The following is a 20,274-nucleotide window of genomic DNA, read 5'->3' as shown; positions in this document are numbered from 1 at the left end:
GTTCAAGTGATTCTCCTGCCTCAGCCTCCCAACTAGCTGGGATTACTGGCACCCCCTACCACACCTAGCTAATTTTTGTATTTTTAGTAGAGTCAGGGTTTCACCATGTTGGCCAGGATGGACTTGAACTTCTGACCTGAAGTGATCCACCCGCCTCAGCCTCTCAAAGTGCCGTGCTTACATGCATGAGCCATGGCACCTGGCCTTATCTGAGACTTTAAAAAAAAAAAAAATCCAGCAAAAGGGGAGGAGAAAGGAGAGTGGAAAGGTATGTATGAAATAAAATTGACTACGTGATAATAATTGTTAAAGTTGGGTGATGGGCATATGGTTGTTCATCATACGATTCTTTCTATTTTTGTTCTTATTTGAACGTTTCCATCATAAAATGTGTTTAAAAATGAAGATTAAAATAAAACTTGTATTTAAGAAATAGTATATCAGTTTATCCTATGGAATACTGTGCAACTTCTAAAAAGAATACAGTGGTCCCCTATACATTATATCCTGGAAAGATAGCTACACCACATGAAGTGAAAAAGCAAAGTTGGAGAACTATATATATATATATATAAAATACAACCCTACTTACGTAAATGGTGAATGCCAGGCGCAGTGGCTCATGCCTGTAATCCCAGCACTTTGGGAGGCTGAGGCAGGAGGGGCTGGAGTTGGAGACCAGCCTGGACAACATAGTGAGACCCTGTTTCTACAAAAAATAGAAAAACTTAGCTGAGTGTGGTAGCACATGCCTGTAGTTACAGCTACTGAAGAGGCTGAGGTAGGTGGGAGGATCTCTTAAGCCTGGAAAGTCAAGGTTGCTGTGAGTCATGTTCACACCACTACTCTCTAGCCTGGGTGACAGAGTGAGAGCCTGTCTCTAAAAAACCCAAACAAACAACCAAAAAAAGAAAAGAAAAGAAAAGAAGCATTTATATGTACTGTATATATACTTGTAAGTGCCTGCTCTACTTACTGTGCAAATCCATTTCTTAGAATACGCTACACAACTACTTTCAGACATTAATAATAATATATATACAAAAATACTTACTAAGGCATTCTCTCCCTACTTGGAAGGCTGAGGCAGGAAAATCACTTGAACCCAGGAGATGGAAGTTGCAGTGAGCCGAGATTTAGCCACCGCACTCCAGCTTGGGTGACAGAGTGAGACTCCATCTCTCTCTCTCTCTCTCTCTATATATATATATATATATTTCTAATATTATGAATTATCCAGTTCAAATACCCCTAACTGTCTCTTACAGTTGATTTGCTTGAATAACGATCCAAACAAGGTCTACACATTACCCTGAGTCATGTTGTCATTTAACATGTTCCTGGCCGGGTGTGGTGACTCACGCCTATAATCCAAGCACTTTGGGAGGCCAAGGTGAGTGGATCACCTGAGGTCAGGAGTTCAAGACCAACATGGAGAAACACTGTCTCTACTAAAAATGCATAATTAGCCAGGTGTGGTGGCATGCCTGTAATCCCAGCTACTCAGAAGGCTGAGGCAGGAGAATTGCTTGAACCCGGGAGGCGGAGGTTGCGGTGAGCCAAGATGGCGCCATTGCACTCTAGCCTGGGCAAAAAGAGTGAAACTCCGTCTCAAAAAAAAAAAAGTTTCTTTGTCTTCTGTATTTTCTGTAAATTAGTAGATCAAGAGATGCACTGTTGGCCAGGCACAGTGGCTCACGCCTAGGAGGGCAGATCACCTGAGGAGTTAGAGACGAGCCTGGCCAACATGGTGAAACCCCGTCTCTACTAAAAATACAGCTTTGCGTGGTGGCTCATTCCTGTAATCCCAGCACTTTGGGAGGCCAAGGTGGGTGGATCACCTGAGGTCAGGAGTTCGAGACCAGCCTGGCCAACAAGGCAAAACCCTGTCTCTACTAAAAATACAAAAATTAGGCGAGCGTGGTGGTGGGAGCCTGTAATCCCAGCTACTTAGGAGGCTGAGCTAGGAAAATCGCTTGAACCTGGAAGGCAGAGGTTGCAGTGAGCAGAGATCGTACCACTGCACTCCAGCCTGAGCAACAGAATGAGACTATCTCAAAAACAAAACAAAACAAAACAAAACAAAAAGCCGGTCCTGGTGTCACACGCCTGTAATCCTGGCTACTAGGGAGGCTGAGGTGGGAGGGTCGCTTGAACCTGGGAGGCAGAGGTTGTAGTAAGTTGATCCTATCTTGAACAATAAATAAAATTAATTAAAATTTAACTAAAATTAAAAAGTTAGTTCCTCAATCTCACTAGCCAAGTACTCAATAATCACATGTGGCTAATGACTACAGTACAGGATAATACACAAAGGCCATTCCCATCATCACAGAAAGTTCTGTTTGGACAGTGCTGATCTAGAGGCTTGACTAGATTCAAGTTCACTCTCATGGCAAGAAACTTCATAGGTGGCAAGAATATTTCCCTTTGTATCAGAGACACATAATATCTCGTTGTTTCTCTTGTTAATTTATGGAATTGTCAGCCTGATTCTTCCTTTATAATGTTCACCATTCACTTTTCACCAAAGAGTTTTAGCAGATTTATTGCTTCAGTTCATCCTAATTCTATCACTTACTCAGCATTTATTAACTGAAATTCTTCTGTAAAGGAGAATGTTTCTTGATCAATTATTTGATTACCCTAAAAACTCATTTTCAGCCGGGTGCAGTGGCTCACACCTGTAATCCCAGCATTTTGGGAGGCCGAGCAGATGGATCACCTGCGATCAGGAGTTTGAGAGCAGCCTGACCAACATGATGAAACCCTGTTTCTACTAAATACAAAAAATAAAAATAAAAAAAAAATAGCTGGGTGTGGTGGCATATGCCTGTAATTCCAGCTACTTGGGAGGCTGAGGCAGGAAAATTGCTTGAACCTGGGAGGCGGAGGTTGCAGTGAGCCGAGATTGCACCATTGCACTCCAGCCTGGACCACAGGAGCGAAAACTCCATCTCAAAAAAAATAACAGTTTTCTTTCTGAGATGGGGTCTCACTCTGTCACCCAGCCTGGAGTGCAGTGGGGTGATCTCAGCTCACTTCAGCCTCCCAGGTTCAAGTGATCCTCCCATCTCAGCCTACTAGGTAGCTGGGACTGCAGGCACAGGACACTATGCCCAGCTAATTTTTTGTATTTTTGGTAGAGATGGTTTCACCACGTTGTTCAGGCTGGTCTTGAACTCCTGAGCTCAAGCAACCCACCCACCTCGGTCTCCCCAAGTGCTGGGATTACAGGTGTGAGCCACCATGCCTGGCCAAAAATAATTTGTACCACCCTGGACAACATAGGGAGACCCCAGCTTTACAAAAATTTTTAAATTCGTTGCGTGGCTCACACATATGGTCCCTGCTACTCAGGAGGCTGAGGTGGGAGGATCACTTGAGATGGGGAGGTCAAGGCTGTGGCAAACCATGATCAAGCCACTGCACTCCAGCCTGGGCAACAGAGAAATACACTGTCTCAAAAAATAAATAAATAGAAATAATTTGTACAAGAAAAGCAGGAAAATGATTGAGTCTTTCCCTTTATTTCCTTGTTTTCAGAATAAGGTGGAATCCTAAGTGTCTCCAAAGGTGACTAATTTTTTTTAGTATCTTTATCTGCACATGAGTTTTACTACAGCTAATGTTTCAATTTGTTTTAATAATGATTTTTTGGTACTCAAATGGTTCATTGTGGCAATGAGAGCTCTTTCAATTTGGCATTTATGTTTTTGTGAAATAATTCCAGCAATCTCTGACAGCTTTCTTACATTCTGGTATGATAAAATATTCCAAATTCAGATGGAGCTTTGTGGATTGTGCCTATAATCCCAGCTAGGTGACTCAGGAAGGAGGATCCCTTAAGGGCAGGGGTACGAGACCAGCCGGGGCAACATAACAAGACCTCATCCCTCTCTCCTTTTTTTTTTTTTTTTTTTTTTGGAGACAGAGTCCTGCTCTGCCACCCAAGACTGGAGTGCAGTGGCACAAACTCGGCTCACTGCAACATCCAACTCCCGGGTTCAAGCGATTCTCTTGCCTCAGCCTCCCAGGTAGCTGGGATTACAGTCACCTGCCACCACTCTCAGCTAATTTTTTTTTTGGTATTTTTAGTTGAGACAGGGTTTTGCCATGTTGGCCAGGCTGGTCTCAAACTCCTGACCTCGTGATCCACCCGCCTCGGCCTCCCAAAATGCTGGGATTACAGGCGTGAGCCACCGTGCCTGTAAATAATAGATAAATAGGCCGGGCGCGGTGGCTCAAGCCTGTAATCCCAGCACTTTGGGAGGCCGAGGCGGGTGGATCACGAGGTCAGGAGATCGAGACCATCCTGGCTAACATGGTGAAACCCCGTCTCTACTAAAAATACAAAAAACTAGCCGGGCGTGGTGGCGGGCGCCTGTAGTCCCAGCTACTCGGAGGCTGAGGCAGGAGAATGGTGTGAACCTGGGAGGCGGAGCTTGCAGTGAGCCGAGATCGCGCCACTGCACTCCAGCCTGGGTGACACAGCGCGAGACCCCGTCTCAAAAAAAAAAAAAAAAAAAATAGATAAATAAAACATAAAAATTCCAGGTTCAGGCTGCTCAGCCTATAGAGTAGCCATTCTTTATTCCTTTACTTTCCTAACAAACTTGCTTTCAATTAAAAAATAATAATTCCAGGTTCACCTTGTACATTTTCTGCCCCATCACAGATTAAGCCATTTCTTTAAGGACTCTGGTTCCTTTCAGTGGGAAGTGGCGTTAGAGATCACATTCTGGTTATGAAAAGCACTCATTGCTATTGCATTGGTGGTTTTTCTAGTGTTTTTCAATGGATAGAGCTAGGAAATACTTTCTTACATAGCAAGTAATATACAATACTCCATTGTTTTGCATTTTCTTTTTCCTTTTCTCTCACTTAGCAACATATTGTAGACACCACTCTATGGCAGCATATAAAGTTTTTTTCTCACATATACAGCTGCATTTTCTATTTTACAGCTGTGTGGTGTGGATATACTCTAGTTTATTTAACCAGTTCCTTATTAATGGACATTTGGATTGTTTCTAGTCTTGTGCTGTTATAAATTGTAGAGCAGGCTGGGAGCAGTGGCTCATGCCTGTAATCCCAGCACTTTGGGAAGCTGAGGCAGGAGGATCATCTGAGGTCAGGAGTTCAAGACCAGCCTGGCCAACATGGTGAAACCCTGTCTCTAGTAAAAATACAAAAACTAGGCCAGGCACGGTGACTCATGCCTGTAATTCCAGCACTTTGGGAGGCCGAGACGGGTGGATCACCTGAGGAGTTCCAGACCAGCCTGGCCAACATAGTGAAACTCCATCTCTACTAAAAATACAAAATTAGCTGGGTGTGGTGTCAGATGCCTGTAGTCCCAGCTACTCAGGAGGCTGAGACAGGAGAATCGTTTGAACCCAGGAGGCCAGAACTGCAGTGAGCCGAGATTCGCACCACTGCGCTCCAGCCTGGGCCAGACAGAGTGAGACTCTATCTCAAAAAAAAAAAAAAAAAAAAATTAGCTGGACGTGGTGGCAAGCCCCTACTTGGGAGGTTGAGGCATGAGAATCACTTGAACCTGGGAGGCAGAGGTTGCAGTGAGCCGAGATCGCACCATTGCACTCCAGCCTGGGAAGAGAGCAAGACTCTGTCTCAAACAAACAAACAAAAAAGACATTATATAAGACACAGATGGCCGGGCGCGGTGGCTCATGCCTGTAATCCCAGCACTTTGGGAGGCTGAGGCGGGCGAATCACTTGAGGTCCAGGGTTCGAGACCAGCCTGACCAACATGGAGAAACCCTGTATCTACTACAAATACAAAATTAGCCAGGCATGGTGGTGCGTACCTGTAACTCCAGCTACTCGGGAGGCTGAGTCAGGAGAATTGCTTGAACCCGGGAGGCAGAGGTTTCGGTGAGCCAAGATTGCGCCATTGCACTCCAGCCTGGGCAACAAGAACGAAACTCCGTCTCAAAAAAAAAAAAAAAAAAACCGACACAGATGGGAGGAAGGGAGTGATGAAGAGAGGTGGGTTAATGAGTACAAACACATTTTGATACAAGAAGTAAGACCACTTAGTGTTCAGTAGATCAGTAGGGTGATTATAGTTATCATTAATTGATGGTACATTCCAAATTAGCTAGAAAAAATAATTTGAATATTCCAACATAAAGAAAATATAAATATTTCAGGTGATGGATATTCCAATTACCCTGATCTGATTATATGAATGTATCAAATTATCACAGATACCCTCCAAAATATGTACATCAAATTTGTATCAACAAAAAATAAATGAATAAATGAATAGGACACAGATGAACCGCCAGATGGGTACATGGGGCGAGGTTTGAAAGCGCAGGTCATCAACACAGGAGCTTCTGTCTTCACGGAGATGGGGCGTGCCACTCTCCTGGCGATGGATGCTTTTACTCAGCTCATCAAGTTTTTTTTTTTTAAGTTTTTTTGCTTGTTTTTTTGAGACAGAGTCTTACTCTGTCACCCAGGCTGGAGTGCAATGGCACAATCTCCGCTCACTGCAACCTCCACCTCCCAGGTTCAAGAAATTCTCCTGCCTCAGTCTCCAGAGTAGCTGGGATGACAGGCACCCACCACCATGCCCAACTAATTTTTGTATTTTTAGTAGAGACAGGGGTTTCACCATGTTGGTCAGGCTGATCTTGAACTCCTGACCTCAAGCATTCCATCTGCCTCGGCCTCCCAAAGTGCTGGGATTACAGGCATGAGCCACCGCACCCAGCTTTTTTTTTTTTTTTTTCTTCGAGATGGAGTCTTACTCTGTTGCCCAGGCTGGAATGCATTGCAATGGCGCAATCTCCACTCACGGCAACCTCCGCCTCCTGCGTTCAAGTGATTCTCCTGCCTCAGCCTCCCAAGTAGTGGGGATTGCAGAGGTGCACCACCACACTGGGCTAATTTTTGTATTTTTAGTTGAGATGGAGTTTCACCATGTTGGCCAGGCTGGTCTCAAACTCTTGACCTCAGGTGATCCTCCCGCCTCGACCTCCCATAGTGCTGGGATTACAGGTGTGAGCCACAGCACCGGGCCCATCAAGTGTTGTTCAACAGGTTTTATGAGGCTTTGGCCAGAAGCAGTGGCTCATGCCTGTAACCCCAACACTTTGAGAGGCTGATGTGGGAGGATCACTTGAGCCCAGGAGTTCAAGACCAGCCTGGGCAACTACTGAGACCCCCGTCTCTACAAAAAAAAAAAAAACCACTTTATTTTAATTAATTTTTATTTATTTATTTTTTTGAGATGGAGTCTTGCTCTGTTGCCCAAACTGGAATGCAGTGGTGCGATCTCAGCTCACTGCAACTTCCATCTCCCGGGTTCAAGCAATTCTTCCTCAGCCTCCTTAGTAACTGGGATGACAGGCAGGCACCACTATGCATGGGTAATTTTTGTATTTTTAATAGAGTTTCACCATGTTGGCTAGGCTGGTCTCGAACTCCTGACTTCAAGTGATCCACCCACCTCGGCCTCCCAACTTGCTGGGATTATAGGTATGAGTCACTGCACTGGGTCCCTAAAATTTTTATTAATTTAAAAACATGGCCGGGCATGGTGGCTCATGCCTGTAATCCCAGCACTTTGGGAGACCGAGGTGGGTGAATCACCTGAGTTCAGGAATTCAAGACCAGACTAGAAAACATGGTGAAACCCCATCTCTACAAAAACACAAAAATTAGCTGGGCATGATGGCGGATGCCTGTAATCCCAGCTACTCGGAAGGCTGAAGCAGGAGAATCACTTGAACCCAGGAAGCAGAGGTTGCAGTGAGCCGAGATCACACCATTGCACTGCAACCTGGGGAACAGAGCAAAGCTCAGTCTCAAAAAAACTACAACAAAAAATAAGAGTTTTTATAAGGCCTAGTCTCCAACTCCACCCACCTCTTCCCAGAGGTCAGTCAGTGGAGCTGAAAGTTCCAATCCTCTAATCCCTTTGCCTTTCTGGTGGCCAGCCTTATCCTGAGGCTATGTAGGGGCCCCATCCTCACCCACCTCATTATTGTAAACTCCAGTGTGATCAAAAGGGCCTTGGCTGGCAAGGTGACTCACACCTGTAGTCCCTGCACTTTGAGCTCAGGAGTTAGAGGCCAGCCTAAGGCTGAGGTGGGAGCATCGCTTGAACCCAGGAGGTGGAGGTTGCAGTAAGCTGAGATGGCACCATTGCACTCCAGCCTGGGTAACAGAGCTAGACTCTGTCTCAAAAGAAAAAAAAAAGAGACGGAGCACAGTGGCTCACACCTGTAATCCCAGCACTTTGGGAGACTGAGGTGAGTGGATCATCTGAGGTCAGGAGTTCGAGATCAGCCTGGCCAACATGGTGAAACCCCGTCTCTACTAAAAATACAAAAACTTAGCCATGTGTAGTGGCATGCCCCTGTAATCCCAGCTGCTCAGGAGGCTGAGGCAGGAGAATCACTTGAACCCAGGAGGCAGAGGTTGCAGTGAGCTGAGATCATGCCACTGCACTCCAGCCTGGGCAACAGAGCAAGACTCCATCTCAAAACAAACAAACAAATAAAACAAAACAAAACAAAAAACCAAATGCCCATCAATGATAGACTGGATAAAGAAAATGTAGCACATATATACCATGGAATACTATGTAGCCATAAAAAAGGATGAGTTCATGTCCTTTGCAGGGACATGGATGAAGCTGGAAACCATCATTCTCAGCCAATTAACACAGGAGCAGAAAACCAAACACCGTATGTTCTCACTCCTAAGTGGGAGTAGAACAGTGAGAACACATGGACACAGGGAGGGAAACATCACACACTGGGGTTTGTCGGGGAGTGGGGAGTAGGGGAGGGATAGCATTACGAGAAATACCTAATGTAGATGATGGGTTGATGGGTGCAGCAAACCACCATGGCACCTGTATACCTATGTAACAAACCTGCACATTCTGCACATGCATCCCCGAACTTAGAGTATAATAAAAATAAAAAAAGATTGCTAACACCACTTGTTTCCCAAAAACCTATTGAAATAAAAATTTAAAATAAAAAAAATCCACAAAAAATGCTCATTGTGAATTTCAAAATGCACTCCTATCACTCAGAAAATTCCAAGGGTTTTAGGAATTTCTCTGTGACAGGGTGACAGGAACTGGCACAAAGACCAAATATATTTCATATTATACCATATCACCACAAATAAATAATAAGTATGTTAAGTATTGAATTTGTTAATGGTTAATAACCATTCCACAATGTATGCATATTTTAAAACATCCTGTTGTACAATATAAATATATATATATACACGTTAATTTGTCAATTTAAAAATAAATAGGAAAAATAAATATTTTTCCCCTAAAAAGCTTCTATATATATTTGTGGACAATGTTTATATGCAAGCATCTGCTTTGATTTTTCTTGAATAAACATGTAGTGGTGAAAAAGTGGTTCATCTGGGACATCTATGTTAAAATCTTTTCTTCTTTTTTTTTTTTTTAAGACAAGGTCTCCCTCTGTTGCCCAGGCTGGAGTGCTACGGTGCAATCTCTGCTCACTGCAGCCTTGACTTCCTGGGTTTAAGCAAATCCTCCCACCTCAGTCTCCTGAGTAGCCAGGACTACAGGCACTTGCCACAGCATGCTGCCGATTTTTTGTATTTTTAGTAGAGACAGAGTTTCACTATGTTGCCCAGGCTGGTCTCCAACTCCTGGGCTGAAGCAATCCTACCACCTTGGCCTCCCAAAGTGCTGGGATTACAGGTGTGAGCTACCGCGCCTGCCCATATTAAACTCTTTAAGAAATTGCAGAGCGGGGGGCCGGGCGTGGTGGCTCATGCCTGTAATCCCAATCCCAGCACTTTGGGAGGCCAAGGCGGGTGGATCGCTTGAGGTCAGGAGTTTGAAAGTAGCCTGGCCAACATGGTGAAACCCTGTCTCTACTAAAAATACAAAAATTATCCAGGCCTGGTGGTGCACACCTGTAAATGCAGCTACTCGGGAGGCTGAGGCTCAAGAATTGCTTCAACCTGAGAGGCATCATAGCCAATCCCGGTCTTTACTAAAAATACAAAAAATTAGCTAGGTGTGGTGGCACATGCCTCTGGTCCCAGCTACTCAGGAGGTTGAGGCAAGAGGATTGTCTGAGCTCTTGAATGAGCCTGGGAAGTTGAGGCTGCAGTGAGTTGAGATCGCACCAGTGCACTCCAGCCTGGACAACAGAGTGAGACTGTCTCAAAGAAAAAAAAGAAGAAGAAGAAGAAGAAAAAGTAAAGAAATGGCCAAACTGTTTTCCAAAGTTATTGAAGTTGTAGTACCATTTTACAGTAAATTGCCATGTGTGATTGTTTTAGTTCCTACACATCCTTATCCTCACTAACACACTTTCATTTCAGACGATCTATTATGTGTGCAGAGGCATCTTATTGTGGTTTTAATTTGCATTTCCCTAACGACTAATGATAGTCAACGTGTTTTCATGTGCTTATTTGCTATTCATATAACATCTTTAGTGAAATGTCTGTTTAAATCTTTTGCCTCCTTTTGTTAAATCTTTTGCCTTCTTCTTCTTTTTTTTTTTTTTTTTTTTTTTTTGAGACGGAGTCTTGCTTTGTCACCCAGGCTGGAGTGCAGTGGCGCGATCTCAGCTCACTGCAACCTCTGCCTCCCGAGTTCAAGCGATTCTCCTGCCTCAGTCTCCCGAATAGCTGAGATTACAGGCATGTGCCACCATGCCCGTCTAATTTTTGTATTTTTTTCTATTTTTAGTAGAGGTGGAGTCTCACCATGTTGGTCAGGCTGGTCTCGAACTCCTGACCTTAGGTGAACAATGCCCTTGGCTCAATCTCTTGAGTAGCTGGGGTTACAGGTGCCCACCGCCACATCTGGCTAATTTTTGTATTTTTAGTAGAGACGGGGTTTCACCCTGTTGGCCAGGCTGGTCTTTAACTCCTGACCTACTGTGATCTGCCTTCCTAGACCTCCTAAAGTGCTGGGATTACAGGTGTGAGCCACCACGCCCGGCCCTCCATTCCCCCCACACCATTTTTTTTTTAAGAGACAAGGTTTCACTATGTTGCCCAGGTTGCCCTGGTTGGTCTGGAACTCCTGGCCTGGAGTAATCCTCTCATCTCAGCCCCCTTAGTAGCTGGGATTAGAGGCTTGAACCATCTCACCAGGTTTTTATGCCCATTTTTTAAAGTTGGGTTATTGGTTTCTCATTATTGAGTTTTGGGAGGTCTATATATTCTGGATACAAGTTCTTTATCATCTAGGTGATTTGCAAATATTTTCTCCCAGCCTGTGAATTGTCTTTTCATTTCCTTGACAGTGTCTTTTGAAGAGTAGAAGATTTTAATTTTTATGAAATCTCATTTACCAGGCTTTTTCTCATATGGATCATGCTTTTGATGTAGTGTCTAAAATATCTTAAAATATCTTTCCCTGACCAAAGGACAAAAAATATCAAAATATCCTCTGTTTTTTTGTTTGCTTGTTTTGAGACAGGGTCTCACAAGTCATCACAGCTCACTGCAGCCTCAACCTCCTGGGCTCAAGCGATTATCCCATCTCAGCATCCCCAGTAGCTAGGACTACGGGTGTGCGCTGGACCACACCTGGCTAATTTTTGCATGTGTTATTGAGATATTGTTTCTCCATGTTGTCCAGACTGGTCTCAAACTCCTGGGCTCAAGCAATCTTCCTGCCTTGGATTCCCAAAGTGCTGGGATTACAGGCATGAGCCACTACACCTAGTCTCTCGTTTTTTGTTTTTTTTTTTTTCAGAAGTCTTTCTTTCTTTCTTTCTTTCTTTCTTTCTTTCTTTCTTTCTTTCTTTCTTTCTTTCTTTCTTTCTCTCTCTCTCTTTCTTCTTTCTTTCTTCCTCTTTCTTTCTTTTCTTTCTTTCTTCTTTCTTTGTTCTTCTTTTTCTTCTTTTCTTTTTGAGACGGAGTTTCACTCTTGTTGCCCAGACTGGAGTGCAATGGTGCCATCTTGGCTCACTGCAACCTCCACCTCCCAGGTTTAAGTGATTCGCCTGCCTCAACGTCCCAAGTAGCTGGGATTACAGGCATGCACCACCACACCAGGCTAATTTTGTATTTTTAGTAGAGATGGGGTTTCTCCATGTTTGTCAGCTGGTCTTGAATTCCTGACCTCAGGTGATTCGCCTCCTCGGCCTCCCAAAGTGCTGGGATTACAGGAGTGAGCCACCGTGCCTGGCAGAAGCTTTTTTATTTTAGTAGTTTAAAGATGTTGCCCCAATGTCTTCTGGCTTGCTTTATTTTTTTCTTCTAACAAGAAGTCAGCTGTCATTTTAATGTTTTTTCCTCTCTATGCAATGTCTTATTTCTCTGATTACTTTTAAGATTTTCTCTTTATTGCTGATTTTAAGCAATCTGATTATAATATATAGTATATATATTATACAGTAAAATATAGTATAGTTTCATGTTTCTTTTGTCTGGGGTCTTTTGATTTTCTTGGATCTGTGGACATATAGTTTCCATTAAATATAGAACATTTGAAGCCATTATTATTTAAAATACTAAAATATTTCCTTTTCCCTCTTTTACCCCCTCTCCTAAGAGATTCCAGCTCCACATACATTGGGATATTTGATTTGTCCTATAGCTCACTGATACTCTATTTTCTTCAGTCTTTTTTTTTTCTCAATGTTTCATGTCTGATAACTTCTTTTTTTTTTTTTGAGACAGAGTCTCACTCTGTTGCTCAGGCTGGAGTGCAGTGGCGAGATCTCGGTTCACTGCAAGCTCCGCCTCCCGGGTTCACGCCATTCTCCTGCCTCAGTCTCCCGAGTAGCTGGGACTACAGGCGCCTGCCACCACGCCCAGCTAATTTTTTGTATTTTTAGTAGAGACGGGGTTTCACCGTGTTAGCTAGGATGGTCTCGATCTCCTGACCTCATGATCTGCCGGCCTCAGCCTCCCAAAGTGCTGAGATTACAGGCTTGAGCCACTGCGCCTGGCTCATTTTTGATAACTTCTATTTTACTATATCCCTATGTTTCACGAATCTTCTTTTATTATGTAATTTGCTGTTAATCCCATTCAGTGTATTTCTCTTTTTTTTTTTTTTTTTTTTTTTTTGAGATGGAGTCTCGCTTCATCGCCCAGGCTGGATTGCAGTGGCGTGATCTTGGCTCACTGCAAGCTCCACCTCCTGGGTTCACGCCATTCTTCTACCTCAGCCTCCCAAGTAGCCGGGACTACAGAAGCCCGCCACCATGCCCTACTAATTTTTTGTATTTTTAGTAGAGATGGGGTTTCACCATGTGAACCAGGATGGTCTTGATCTCCTGACCTCGTGATCCGCCCACTTCGGCCTTCAAAAGTGCTGGGATTACAGGCGTGAGCCACCGTGCCCGGCCTCTCATTATCTTATGCATATTTTTATCTCTGAAAGTTCTTTTTTTTGAGACAGAGCCTCACTCTGTTGCCCAGGCTGGAGTGCAGTGGCATGATCTTGGCTCATTGTAACCTCCACCTCCTGGGTTCAAGTGATTCTCCCACCTCAGCCTCCCAAGTAGCTGGAACTACAGGCATGCACCACCCACGCCAGGCTATATCCCTAAGAGTTTTGTTTTTTTTGTTTTTTGTTTGTTTGTTTGTTTACATCATTCATGTTTTCTTTTAATGCCTATGTTTTTTTTCTGTGTTCTTGACCATATATAATATAATATCTGTTTATTGTCTTTTTCTGCTAATTTTATCATTTGTGTTCGTTCGTTCTTTCTCTCTCTCTCTCTCTCTTTCTTTCTTTCCTTTTTTTTGTTGAGACAGAGTCTTGCTCTGTTGTCCAGGCTGGAGTGCAGTGGTGTGATCTCAGCTCACTGCAACCTCCACCTCCTGGGTTCAAGCAGTTCTCCTGCCTCAGCCTCCCAAGTAGCTGGGACTACAGGCGTCCGCCACCACACCCGGCTAATTTTTTGTATATGTAGGCGGGATTTCACCATGTTAGCCAGGATAGTCTCAATCTCCTGACCTCGTGATCCGCCTGTCTCAGCCTCCCAAAGTGCTGGGATTACAGGCACCCACCAGCACGCCCGGCTAATTTTTTGTATTTTAGTAGAGACGGGGTTTCACCGTGTTAGCCAGGATGGTCTCAATCTCCTGACCTCGTGATCCACCTGCCTCGGCCTCCCCAAGTGCTGGGATTATAGGTGTGAGCCACCGCGCCTGGCGCAATCAGGTAAGTTTTGATCAGATGCCAGGGTGCCAGGTATTGTGAATTTTACCTTGATGAGTGCTGAATATTTGTTTGTTTGTTTGTTTGTTTTGGAGACAATGTCTCCCTCTATTGCCCAGGCTGGAGTACAGTGGCACAGCCTCGGCTCACTGCAACCTCTGCCTCCCAGGTTCAAGTGATTCTCCTGCCTCAGCCTCCTAAGTAGTAGGGATTGCAGGCACGTGGCCACCACACCTGGCTAATTTTTGTATTTTTAGTAGAGACGGGGTGTCTGCCTGTTGACCAGGCTGGTCTCAAACTCCTGACCTCAAGTAATCAGCCCACCTTGGCCTCCCAAAGTGCTGGGATTATAGACGTGAGCCACCATGCCTGGCCGAGTGCTGAATATTCTTGTATTTAAAAAAAATACTGCCCAGCATGGTGGTTCACTCCTGTAATCTCAGCACTTTGGGAGGCCAAGGCAGGGGATAGCTTGAGCCCAGAAGTTCAAGACCAGCCTGGGCAATATAGTGAGACCCTGTCTCTACTAAAATTAAAAAAAAAAAAAAACAAATTAGCCAGGTGGGGTGGCATGCACCTGTAGTTCTAGCTACCCAGCTACTTGGAGGCTGAGGAGGATCTCTTGAGTCCAGGAAGTCAAGGCTCCAGTGAGCCGAGATCAAGCCACTGCACTCCAGCCTGGGTGATAGAGCGAGACCCTGTCTTTAAAAATTAAATTAAAAATACTATCGAGTTGGCCAGGTGCAGTGGCTCACGCCTGTAGTCCCAGCACTTTGGGAGGCCAGGGCAGGTGGATCATCTGAGGTCAGGAGTTTGAGACCAGCCTGACCAACATGGTAAAATCCCGTCTCTACTGAAAAATGCAAAACTTAACCAAGTGTGATGGCGCACACCTGTAATCCTAGCTACTGGGGCAGCTGAGCCAGGAGAATGGCTTGAACCCAGGAGGCAGAGGTTGCAGTGAACTGAGATCGTGCCACCGCACTCCAGCCTGGGTGACAGAGCAAGACTCCATCTCAAAAAAAAAAAAAAAATTCTATTGAGATTTGTTTTGTCACACAGTTAAGATTCTCAGAATGAGTTTGATTCATTGTGAATCTTGCTTTTCAGTTTCATTAGGTGGAATTAAAGCAGCCTATTATCTAGAGCCAGTTTTCTCACCATTTCTGAGGCGAAAACTCTTGAGTACTCTGCTGGATGCCCTGGACAGGATGAGGTGCTCCCGCTCTGCCTGGTGGGAATGTGAACGATCCCCAGCCCTGTGTGAGCTCTAGGGATGATTCTTTTGAGGGGATTCTTTCTCCAGCTTCAAGTGGTTACTTTTCTTTTCTTTTCTTTTCTTTTTTTTTTTGAGACGGAGTTTTCACTCTTGTTGCCCAGGCTGGAATCTCGACTCATCACAACCTCCACCTCCCGGGTTCAAGCGATTCTCCTGCCTCAGCGTCCCAAGCAGCTGAGATGACAGGTGCCCGCCACCACCCCTGGTTAATTTTTTTTGTATTTTTAGTAGAGACAGGGTTTTACCATGTTATTCAGGCTGGTCTCGAACTCCTGACCTCAGGTAATCCACCTGCCTTGGCCTCCTAAAGTGCTAGGATTACAGGCATGAGCCACCACGCCCAGCCTCAAGTGGTTTCTGTCACACGCCTCCGTGTGAAGAGACCACCAAACAGGCTTTGTGTGAGCAATAAAGCCTTTTTTTTTTTTTTTTTTTTTTTTTGAGACTTAGTCGCTCAGCTCACTGCAAGCTCCGCCTCCCAGGTTTACGCCATTCTTCTGCCTCAGCCTCCGGAGTAGCTGGGACTACAGGCACCCGCCACCTCGCCCGGCTAGTTTTTTGTGGTTTTTTTTTTTAGTAGAGACGGGGTTTCACTGTGTTAGCCAGGATGGTCTCGATCTCCTGACCTCGTGATCCGCCCGTCTTGGCCTCCCAAAGTGCTGGGATTACAGGCTTGAGCCACCGCCCCCGGCCGTAATAAAGCTTTTTAATCACCTGGGTGCAGGTGGGCTGAGTCCGGAAAGAGAGTCAGCAAAGGGTGGTGGGATTATCATTAGTTCTTACAGGTTTGGGATAGGCAGTGGAGTTAGGAGCAATTTTTTGGGGCGCAGGGGGTGGATCTTACAAAGTACATTCTCAAGGGTGGGAGAATATTACAAAGTACCTTCTTAAGGGCGGGGGAATATCACAAAGTACGTTACTGCAAGGGCGGGGAGGGTATATTGTCTTAAGGTCAATTGACCAGTTAGGGTGGGGCAGGAACAAATCACAATGGTGGACTGTTATCAGTTAAGGCAGGACCTGGCTATTTTCACTTCTTTTGTGGATCTTCAGTTGCTTCAGGCCACCTGGATGTGCACATGCAGGTCACAGGGGATAATGATGGCTTAGGTTGGGCTCAGCGGCCTGACAGTTTCTATACATGCCTTTGCTGATTCGTCTTCAGTTGAAGACTTGAAGGGAGCCTTCTGCAGCTGTCTGGGTCTCTCTGTGTGTAACTCTGTCCTCCCCAGTACTCTGCCCTGCAAATGCTAGCCACCTGGGCCTCCCCAAACTCCCAACGCTACCTCAACTCAGGGAGACAAGCAGGCTCCACACATCCCCCCTCCCTTTGCTGTGGCCTGGAAACGCTCCTAGAACTCAGCCGGGCAATCATCTGTTTCCTCTCTCAAGCGTGATTGCCCTGTGCTGACTATGTTACGTCTGAAAACACTTATTTCATATATTTTGTCAAGTTTTTAGTTGTTTAAAGTGGAAGTGTAAATCCAATCCCTGTTATCCATCTTAGTCAAACACATTAGTTTAAGACTGTCGTTTTTTGTTTTTGTTTTTGAGATGCAGTCTCGTTCTGTCACCCAGGCTGGAGTGTGGAGTGCAGTGGCACGATCTTGGCTCACTGCAACCTCCACCTCCCGGGTTCAAGTGATTCTCCTGTCTCAGCCTCCCCAGTAGCTGGGACTACAGGCATGTGCCACCACGCCTGGCTAGTTTTTTGTATTGTTAGTAGAGACGGGGTTTCATTGTGTTAGCCAGGATGGTCTCGATCTACTGACCTCATGATCCACTTGCCTTGGCCTCCCAAAGTGCTGGGATTACATGTGTGAGCTTTTCAATCTCTTCAGGGTCTCTGTAGAAGCAGAGATCAGGCATAACCTCTTGTGGGTGTTCACAGGAGACAGTGCCAGGCATGTGCAGAACTCCCTTAGCCAGCATTCCCCACATCAGACCCCCTAAGCGAGCTCCCTTGTTGCATGGGATGGAAATATCCACACAGCGCAGAAGAGAACCTGTGTTCCCCAGAGGTATGGTAGGTAGGTTATCATGAGATGCCTCCGTGAGAGGCCAGTGGCTACCCTGGGATCAGTATCTACCAACAGACGCAGTTCCCAGAAGGCTGCCTGGACCTGGTTACTGAAGGTTCCAGGAGTGAAGTGGCCAGCAATAGGAGTGGCTCCTGTGGCAGCAGCAAAGCTTAGCTCAGCCGGCTGACCAGGATTCCAGGAGGATATGAGACTGACATCAGAAGGGTTTTAATTTTTTTTGGACAGGACGTAGAACGTATTGGTGAATATTAAGAGGGGGCAGCACAGTAGAAGCCTTCATGAGTGCAGGGCCCGCCACTTGTCCAGAGGGCCACGACTGGGGATGTACTTGACCCCACAGCCGTCTGGGATCAGCTGCTTCTCAGCCACCATGTCTTCAAATGCATCGGCATTGAACTTGATGAAGCCCCACTTCTTTGAGATGTGGATCTTCTGGTGGCCAGGAAACTTGAACTTGGCCCTGCGCAGGGCCTCAATCATGTGCTCCTTGTTCTGCAGCTTGGTGCAGATGGACATGACAACCTGGGCAATGCGAACCCTGGCCACAGTGCCCTGGGACTTTCCAAAGGCACCTTGCATTCCTGTTCGGAGCCTACACTGGGGTAGTGCAAAGTCAGAAACTTGAACATCCATCACCTGTCTCCAAGGTCCCTTAGAGCAACCCATACAATAAACAGGCTGCATACGCTAGCAAGGAAGCTGGGTTTGCAGCGACTGCACACTGGGCCCCCATGAGGAAAGGAACTCAGTCAGCTTAATTGGCTGCAGAATCAGAAGGGTTTTCTTTTTTTTTTTTTTTTTTTGAGACGGAGTCTCGCTCTGTCGCCCAGGCTGGAGTGCAGTGGCGGGATCTCAGCTCACTGCAAGCTCCGCCTCCCGGGTTCACGCCATTCTCCGGCCTCAGCCTCCGGAGTAGCTGGGACTACAGGCGCCCGCCACCTCGCCCGGCTAGGTTTTTTTTTGTATTTCTTAATAGAGACGAGGTTTCACCATGTTAGCCAGGATGGTCTCGATCTCCTGACCTCGTGATCCGCCCGTCTCGGCCTCCCAAAGTGCTGGGATTACAGGCTTGAGCCACCGCGCCCGGCCCAGAAGGGTTTTCAATGGCAACAATGGTACAAGCTGCCAACAGAATTAGATTCTTCAGATTTAGGATGTAAATGCCGTCAGTTTTCCTTTTTTTTTTTTTTTTTTTCGAGACAGCATTTCGCTCTTATTGCCCAGGCTGGAGTGCAATGGCGCAGTCTTGGCTCACTGCAACCTCCACCTCCTGGGGTGATTCTCCTGCCTCAGCCTCCCGAGTAGCTGGGATTACAGGCATGCGCCACCATGCCCAGCTAGTTTTGTATTTTTCGTAGAGACGGGGTTTCTCCATGTTTGTGAGGGTGGTCTCGAACTCCCAAACTCAGGTAATCCGCCCTCCTCGGTCTCCCAAAGTGCTGGGATTACAGGTGTGAGCCACCGTGCCCAACACTTTTCCTTTATAGATATACTGTTCCATCTGGAACCAGGTTGGTGCCACCTAAGTGGGTTCCTGCTGCAAGAAACTAGAGGACATTCCCCTCCTTCATTTGCAGGACATTGAGGCTCTGGACATTGTGGAAATTTCCCTTTAAGTTATGATAAGAATGCAGAAGAGCGCTGTATGGCCCCCTCTATGGGTAGCATGAAAAACCTACAGAATGTTAAATGGGGTCTTACTGATTATCTCAGGCTCCCGGTTCAGTCTCCAGTCTGAGGAAAATAGCTGACATGTCTCCTTCTTTCTAAAGTGCACCAATCAAGCAGAACCTACTAGAAGCTGCTAACCCATCTTATGGCATATAGTTCATTACATATCTCCAGACCATAGAGAAGAGTAACCAGGAGAGTCATTGAGGAGACTGATCGGAGGAGACAGAGGATTTCTTTGAAAGGAGTTACTGGCCTAGAGGTGAGGGCTATTCCTACCCTGGACCTGAAGTCAAGTCAGAAGGCTCTATTAGCCGAAGTGCTGTCCTGTACTGGAGCAAAAGATGCTGAGAGAGATCTGGAAAACGCGACCTGTGTCTCCTGGAGTTAAGGGAGTGTAGAGTCCTCTTCCCAACTCTTTTTTATTTTTTGAGAAGTCTCGCTCTGTTGCCCAGGTTGGAGTGCAGTGGTGCGATCTCGGCTCATCTGCCACTTCTGCCTCCTGGTTTAAGCGATTCTCCTGTCTCAGCCACCTGAGTAGCTGGGACTACAGGCATGCACCACCACACCCAGCTAATTTTTGTATTTTTACTAGAGACAGGGTTTCACCATGTTGGCCAGGCTGGTCTTGAACTCCTGGCCTCAAGTGATCCACCCACCTCGGCCTCCCAGAGTGCTGGGATTACAGGCGTGAGCCACCACGCCTGGCCAATGCTTCCCAACTCTTGCCTGGAAAAGTCTGAAGGCCAGAGGCTGGCTAGAGCTACCTGTGTTGGCAAAGAAAGGACTGTGGTGAGCTTGACTGCACTTCCAGAAGTAACCAGCTTAGAGAATTCTTAAAAGGACCTTACTAAGAGGACTTTACCTACTGGGTGAGGCAACACCAGGCTACAAAGGCTGATTTTTTCCACCTAGATTGATTGATTGATTGATTGATTCATTATTTTATTTTGTAGTGACAGGATCTCCCTATATTGCCCAGGCTGGTCTTAAACTTCTGGCCTCAAAATGATCCTTTCTGCCTCATCCTCTCAAAGCGCTGGGATTACAGGCATGAACCACTGTATTCGGCCTCCAGATTTAAATACATTGCAAAAATA

The 20,274-nt window shown here is 45.8% G+C and overlaps 1 non-coding gene across 1 annotated transcript; it reads right to left on the bottom strand.

The window, feature by feature from the left end:
* Nucleotides 1-18,137: 18,137 nt before the first annotated feature.
* On the bottom strand, nt 18,138-18,271 carry LOC112627253. Its single transcript, XR_003120101.1, has one exon. It is a non-coding gene; the product is annotated as a small nucleolar RNA SNORA70 (small nucleolar RNA).
* Nucleotides 18,272-20,274: the final 2,003 nt, after the last annotated feature.

This window comes from Theropithecus gelada, chromosome 6 (assembly GCF_003255815.1).
Source record: "Theropithecus gelada isolate Dixy chromosome 6, Tgel_1.0, whole genome shotgun sequence".
NCBI classification, from domain to species: Eukaryota; Metazoa; Chordata; class Mammalia; order Primates; family Cercopithecidae; genus Theropithecus; species Theropithecus gelada.
This window is presented reverse-complemented; position numbering and strand designations above follow the sequence as displayed.